This window comes from Agrilus planipennis, unplaced genomic scaffold (genome assembly GCF_000699045.2).
Source record: "Agrilus planipennis isolate EAB-ADULT unplaced genomic scaffold, Apla_2.0 scaffold3, whole genome shotgun sequence".
Lineage (NCBI taxonomy): Eukaryota > Metazoa > Arthropoda > Insecta > Coleoptera > Buprestidae > Agrilus > Agrilus planipennis.
In genome coordinates this window covers 894867-902329 of record NW_020442460.1, presented here as the reverse complement: position 1 = coordinate 902329, position 7463 = coordinate 894867, and positions in this window count along the sequence as shown.

Sequence of the window (7463 nt, the reverse complement as noted above, 5' to 3'; positions counted from 1 at the left end):
ACCAAAATTTTGAGAAAAAAATTGCTCGTGATTTCACGGCAAAAATTTCGTATTTTTTTTGTGGTAAACAAAACTGAAAAATAAAAAAACAAATTCTGATCAAATCAAATTATTTCTATGTGCTAACAATTATATAAATTGTTTACATGTTCTAAAATGAACTTGTTCACTTTTCTCTGATTTTGGTTAGATTTTGTCGCCCATGAGTTGTACGGTTGAGCAATAATGTAAGAAACTAATTATTTTTTGATAACAATACTGGCTTTATATTCGACTGCTAATTTTTTGTGACAACAAAAGACATTTAGCAGTGTCTTTCCACGTTCTACCTTAGGTCAAATATTTGTTGGTATTTTCAGATGTTACTAACTTATTCAAGGTTAAAATAATTAGTTTTCATTTTCTTGGTATTTTATTGTTAGAACTAAATCGAGTAGTGAGAAATAAAACTAAAATAAATTTATAATATATGCAAATAACGTATTAAATCACCCAAACTGCTTAAAAACAATACTACTTACTACTATTTGATATAATAAAAATAAAGTAAATCACACTTAAAGAATAACGATCGTTTTTACAGCTTTTATTTTCATTTTTTTTCCTATCCAGATTTTAAAATTCATGACTATCAAATTACTTCTTCTTTTTTCAATAGGAACATGAAGCGTTACCCATAATAAAGCTTGAGATTGTATCTTTCTCATGAGTGAGAAAAACTAAAGTCCATTTTGCTACAACATTTACATTAGGTCACACCTTTTTATAACTTGTCATATAATTTGTTCAGACTGCGCGATTATTTCCTAGATATAAAATAATTCGTAGATCAACAACAGACGAAATATTGCTGAGATTATTGTAATCAATACAAAAGAGCAACTGATATTTTAATAGACTACATACAGTATAACTATTGTTAGTAGCAAACTAGTAGGTCAAACAATTAAATAATTAAGTATTTATAAACTCCTACACACTTATAACAGCGTCTTTTTAATTAAAACGGAGGAATTCGTTAGATAGTAATTCTAACTAATATTACAATTACGAAATCTGAGTTTGATTGGTTGCTATCATTTCACGCCTTTGTAGATGCATTGTCTCTTCTGGAAGGATAGAAAAATTAGTTTTATATGATCGTCGGGGAAGTCCCAGAGGATTATAAACGGAACCTGGTAGTAACCATATCTAAAAAGAGAGGCGCGAATAGGTGGGAGACATTTAGAACAATTGTTTCAGTTAAATGGACCTCTCATGTTCTTTTATTCTGGTTTCGATGGATATATCTGTTTCCCCGATGTATACATGTACACCTTTCCACAGGAGTGTGGAATCCGATAGACTCCCTTAGATTCCATAGGAACAATATCCTTCACCCTGGAAAGCTCGTTCTTACGTTTACCAGAAGTGTTGACTATTGTCTTGACGCCTTCCTTTTGCAGAACTCGATCAATTTTGTCCGTGACTCCTTTAAAGAATGGCAGATATGCTTTGAAGTTTGACTCTTCTTCAGTGGTCTTGAGTACCGCTCTGCTGGGTTATCGATATTTTAGTATTGTACAATTCACATCACACCTCCAGTACCCCTTACTGATAAGTGTGTCAGTGTCAAAACGAAGTTTCTTGTCCAAAGGTTTTGGTTTGTAAATAGTGAAGGAGTTGATCAGTAACTGTGAATGATGAGAGTTGGCATTGAGATATCTGTTGATATAGGTGGACTTCCGGTAGCGACAGTGTCCTAAGGTGCCATGTGACCGACAGGATAACATAACATCTAGGAAGGTTAATTTTCCTTAGTATTCCCGCTCCATTGTAGACTTGATGTTTGGATAATGTGAGTTGGGAATTTGTAGGAACTCTTCTAGTTTCTCAGCATCGTGCAATCACGAAAGTATCGTCCACGTAATTGAACCAGCATTATCATTTTGGTTTTAAAGTTGCATTTTCCAGAATTTCTTGTTCTGATGGCTCCATATGGATGTAGAGCGCAAATGGAGGTAAAGGAGATCCCATGGCTGCATTTTCTACTTATTCATAGTATTTCCAGCGAAAAAGAAAATAGGCTGACCTGACGCGTCTCGTTGTTATGTCCGTTTCCTTTTAGCTTCTCTTTTGTGATGGTCATCCTGTTAGGAACTGGAAAGTTGGTGAACAGAGACTCGACATCGAAGCTTACGAGGAGGTCACTGGGGTCGACTTGAAGATGTTTGATTTATTCTTGTTGTGTTTCCTACGAAGGGGACCAGTTGTTTGAATATGCTGATGCTCTAATGGTGCTGACTATTGGCCGACGTAGTCTTCCTGGTTTCTCGATTTTGAAAAGTCACAGACATTCACAGTTCATAAAAAGGAAATACCCACAAACAGATAATTTTTAACTTTCAAGATTTTTGGTTAAAATACAGGTGTATTAGAACAGCTCAAACCCCAACAACAAAACACTACACAAAACGTTTGAAGTAGTACTTTTCGGTAACAAAAATTGTGATTATTACCGAAGAGAGATGCCAGTTTACTTGGCTCCCTGAAGAAAAGAATTATGTTGCCAAAAGGTACTTCAGACTTTTAGAGTAGTGCTTTGGCGTTGATGGTGTTTGAGTTGTTCTGTAGCGCTAAAGTTCATGTCTTCTTAAATGTTGCACAATTTATTTTAATGCGATCAATTAAAGAAATTTAGAAATCGTTATACTTAATATTCATACTTATGTAGTACATATTCTTGTATTGGTTACTTAATTATGACATAATTGTTAAAACCTAGGAGACTTTTGGCGTCACTTCAAGTTTAACGTTTTTGACAACTTTCAGATCACGAAGGTGAATAAATAGATCATACATACACATACTTGTGTGACTATTTTTGCCATTATTTTGACTGCTGTTGTTATATTTATTGTATATATTTATAATTCATATTTTTGCTCGCTATTTCTGCGAACAATGCACGTGTTCAACCTTGATTTTCCATACATACAATTCGTTTGGACACAATTCGCATCCCATAAACAGGTTGAATGCGTGGAGACAAAGGCATGGGACAAAGTAATTAATTGATCCTATTAGTGACGGGCATTAATAGAATAACAACCTCGAATAATAGAGGTAAAACAGAGACCCAAAAATAATTAGAGAATAAAGGCCAGATTGGTTTAAAAATGTTTTTTAATTGTTAAACCAATTTTTATAATAAAAAGTATTTTACTTCTCCCTGGTGTGGATTCGCGACATCATTGAATAGAGGGGAGAAGGTAAAGATAATGTAAATAGAAAATTGAATCTAAAGAAGTCACTGTCGGTGCAGAAATTAATCATTTAACTGTAATTTGTATGTTTTTGTATTTCTTGATTGAAGGGTAACTACAACAGCGAAAAAGACACTTATACTGGATTTCTTCCTTGTTTTAGAATAGTTTTTTGGATATCAAAGCCAAATCGAGGGCAAAACCAATTTACTATCGCAATCAACGTATTCGTTTTGCTTTTAATGTAAGTATGAGACATTTTTAGGGTTGACTATTAGTTAATTATTCTTAATAGAAGGCTTCGGATGAGGAAATAGTACACGTGCATTTTTATATTGGTCTTTGGTGATGTAAACAATATAAACATACGCTAATTTAAAAAAATTAATTATGTATTAATGAATAGAGTACCTAAATAATTAATGTAGGTGATGGTTAGGAATAGTGAAATAATAAGAGGTCAGGGTACTTAGGATGTATAGAGCTTGGATGTGGGAGCATTTGCGGGGAGATTCTATGCCAGGATATTTGAAAGGAATCAACGAAATCCTTGTTCTAGCAAGATTTAGAACGGGAATTGAATGTAGAGGATCTAAGTATTGGTTGAAGGAGGATGAAAGGTTATAAATGTATGCATATATTGGTTAATTGCGATGAAAATAAGAATTGAGATGATAAGTGAGTGCGAGTTTGATAAGTCATCATCATCATCATCATCATAAGGTCATCAGTCTTAAGACTGGTTGGACACGTACCTCCACTCTTTCCTATTCTGAGCTAAACTTCGCATTTCCCTAAAACTAGAACAGCCCACATCCTTAACTATTTGCGAACAGTAATCTAATCTAGGTCTACCTCTACCCCTCCTAACTCCTGTTTCTGCCTCTAATATGTCTCTGACTAGACCTTCATGCCTGAGAAGGTGTCCTACCAACCTATCTCGCCTATTTTTTATTGACTTCCATAGAGTCCTCTGTTCTCCTATTCTTTCCAATACCTCTTCATTTCTAACCTTTTCTACCCACGATATCCTCATCATCCGCCTATAACACCACATTTCGAACGCTTCTAACCTTTTCTTTTCCGCCGCTCCCACTGTCCATGTTTCGCACCCGTACAACGCCGTGCTCCAAACATACACCTTTAACAACCTTTTTCGAATTTCTAAATTAACCGTTCGCGAGCATAGAAGTGACTTCTTTTTATTAAAGGCGACACGACCTTGCGCTATCCTCTGCTTTATATCCCTACTACTCCTTCTATCCTCACTTATCTGACTTCCTAGTTATCTAAAATCAGCCACTTCTTCTAATTTTTCGTCTCCTGTCTTTCTATTCGCTCTTTCCCTACTTTTTCTTCCCTCGCAAATCAGTATTTTAGTTTTACTTTTATTTATTTTCATACAGTACTGATCTGTCAGTACCGCTTCCATTTTATTTAAAGCTAATAAGTAGTAAGTTGATAAGTATGTGTAATAAAAGAAAAAGAAGCATATTGGGGGGTAAAGAACAAAGGTTGGTAATGTGTTAGAATTGAGATACTCTTTATTTTTTCAGATTAAAAAGGAAACATGTTANAATGTATCAGCCTTGGAGGAGATTATGTTGAGAAATAAAAAAAAAAAATTTTTAAAAACCTTGTTTTTCTTGGTCAGGCCGGAAACTTATCAATCCACCCTCGTATTTCTAGATTCATTCCGTCTCGTATCACAAGGGTTATCTTCAGGATCATTACGTTGTTGATGCAGGATTTCGAACGTTGTTGCTGAACTGACTAAGAATCTCTCTTTTGTCTTCAAGCAAACGGGGAATCTCCAAAGACATCCAACTGTTCGTAGGATTGGGTAGTGTCGGATTCCCGAAGAAGGTGTTTTCGGACTTACTGACTAAAACCCTTCTACCTCAGGTGGCTCGACTCGGAGATCTTCTGACAGTTGCTTGAATATTTCAAATAGTAGCTCAATATTTGTTTGCAAGCTGTGTCAAGGTGGTACCCATCTTCCCTGTTGAGATTATTCGGGTGCTTCTGGATCTCAAAAGCTTCCTCGGTGACTTTGGCTCTCTTTGGCTAGCATCTTTGTTTGATAGAATTGAATATCGTGACCTGTGTCCCAAACATGTTCTGCCAAGCCTGATTTGCTGTGTTGTTTCAGTTAAATGGACCTCTCATGTTCTTTTATTCTCGTTTCGATGGATATATCTGTTTCCCCGATGTAGACATGTACACCTTTCCACAGGAGTGTGGAATCCGATAGACTCCCTTAGATTCCATAGGAACAATATCCTTCACTCTGGAAAGCTCGTTCTTACGTTTACCAGAAGTGTTGATTATCGTCTTGACGCCTTTCTTTTGCAGAACTCGATCAATTTTATCCGTGACTCCTTTAAAGAATGGCAGATATGCTGTGAAGTTTGACTCTTCTTCAGTAGTCTTAAGTGCCTCTCTTCGGGGTTGTCGATATTTCCGTATTGTACAATTCATATCACACCTCCAGTACTCCTTACTGNTTAGTTATGTCTTGTATAAAGAAGGTTTAGTTAGAGTTGTAATGTTAATGTACTTGTAAACAACTTAAGGCTGAAATAAGTATTTATAATAAAAAGAAGTCACTTCTATGTTCGCGAGCGGTTAAACTGGAAATTCGAAAAAGGTTGTTAAAGGTGTATGTTTGGAGCGCGGCGCTGTACGGGTGCGAAGCATGGACAGTGGACGCGGCGGAAAAGATAAATTTAGAAGCGTTCAAAACTTGGTGTTGCAGGCGAATTATGAGGATACCGTGGATAGAAATAAGGAAGTATTAGAGCAGGAGTCACTATGAAAGCGGGTAAGAATTAGGCGAGATATATTCTCAGATATGAAGGGCTAGTTAAAGACATACTGGAAGCAGAAACAGGAATTAAGTTTTAGGGAAATATGAAGATGTGCCATGACGTGATTACTGTAGTTTTTATCTTCAATTACACCTTTCTTCATACATGTTTAATATCTGGATAAAATAAACGAACCACCTAAAAGGATTTTTACATTCGTTTTTCTCCGTATGTTCTATAAAATATACCACTTAATAATACTAATACAAACATTTTANTAATTAATTGATCCTATTAGTGACGGGCATTAATAGAATAACAACCTCGAATAATAGAGGTAAAACAGAGACCCAAAAATAATTAGAGAATAAAGGCCAGATTGGTTTAAAAATGTTTTTTAATTGTTAAACCAATTTTTATAATAAAAAGTATTTTACTTCTCCCTGGTGTGGATTCGCGACATCATTGAATAGAGGGGAGAAGGTAAAGATAATGTAAATAGAAAATTGAATCTAAAGAAGTCACTGTCGGTGCAGAAATTAATCATTTAACTGTAATTTGTATGTTTTTGTATTTCTTGATTGAAGGGTAACTACAACAGCGAAAAAGACACTTATACTGGATTTCTTCCTTGTTTTAGAATAGTTTTTTGGATATCAAAGCCAAATCGAGGGCAAAACCAATTTACTATCGCAATCAACGTATTCGTTTTGCTTTTAATGTAAGTATGAGACATTTTTAGGGTTGACTATTAGTTAATTATTCTTAATAGAAGGCTTCGGATGAGGAAATAGTACACGTGCATTTTTATATTGGTCTTTGGTGATGTAAACAATATAAACATACGCTAATTTAAAAAAATTAATTATGTATTAATGAATAGAGTACCTAAATAATTAATGTAGGTGATGGTTAGGAATAGTGAAATAATAAGAGGTCAGGGTACTTAGGATGTATAGAGCTTGGATGTGGGAGCATTTGCGGGGAGATTCTATGCCAGGATATTTGAAAGGAATCAACGAAATCCTTGTTCTAGCAAGATTTAGAACGGGAATTGAATGTAGAGGATCTAAGTATTGGTTGAAGGAGGATGAAAGGTTATAAATGTATGCATATATTGGTTAATTGCGATGAAAATAAGAATTGAGATGATAAGTGAGTGCGAGTTTGATAAGTCATCATCATCATCATCATCATAAGGTCATCAGTCTTAAGACTGGTTGGACACGTACCTCCACTCTTTCCTATTCTGAGCTAAACTTCGCATTTCCCTAAAACTAGAACAGCCCACATCCTTAACTATTTGCGAACAGTAATCTAATCTAGGTCTACCTCTACCCCTCCTAACTCCTGTTTCTTCCTCTAATATGTCTCTGACTAGACCTTCATGCCTAAGAAGGTGTCCTAC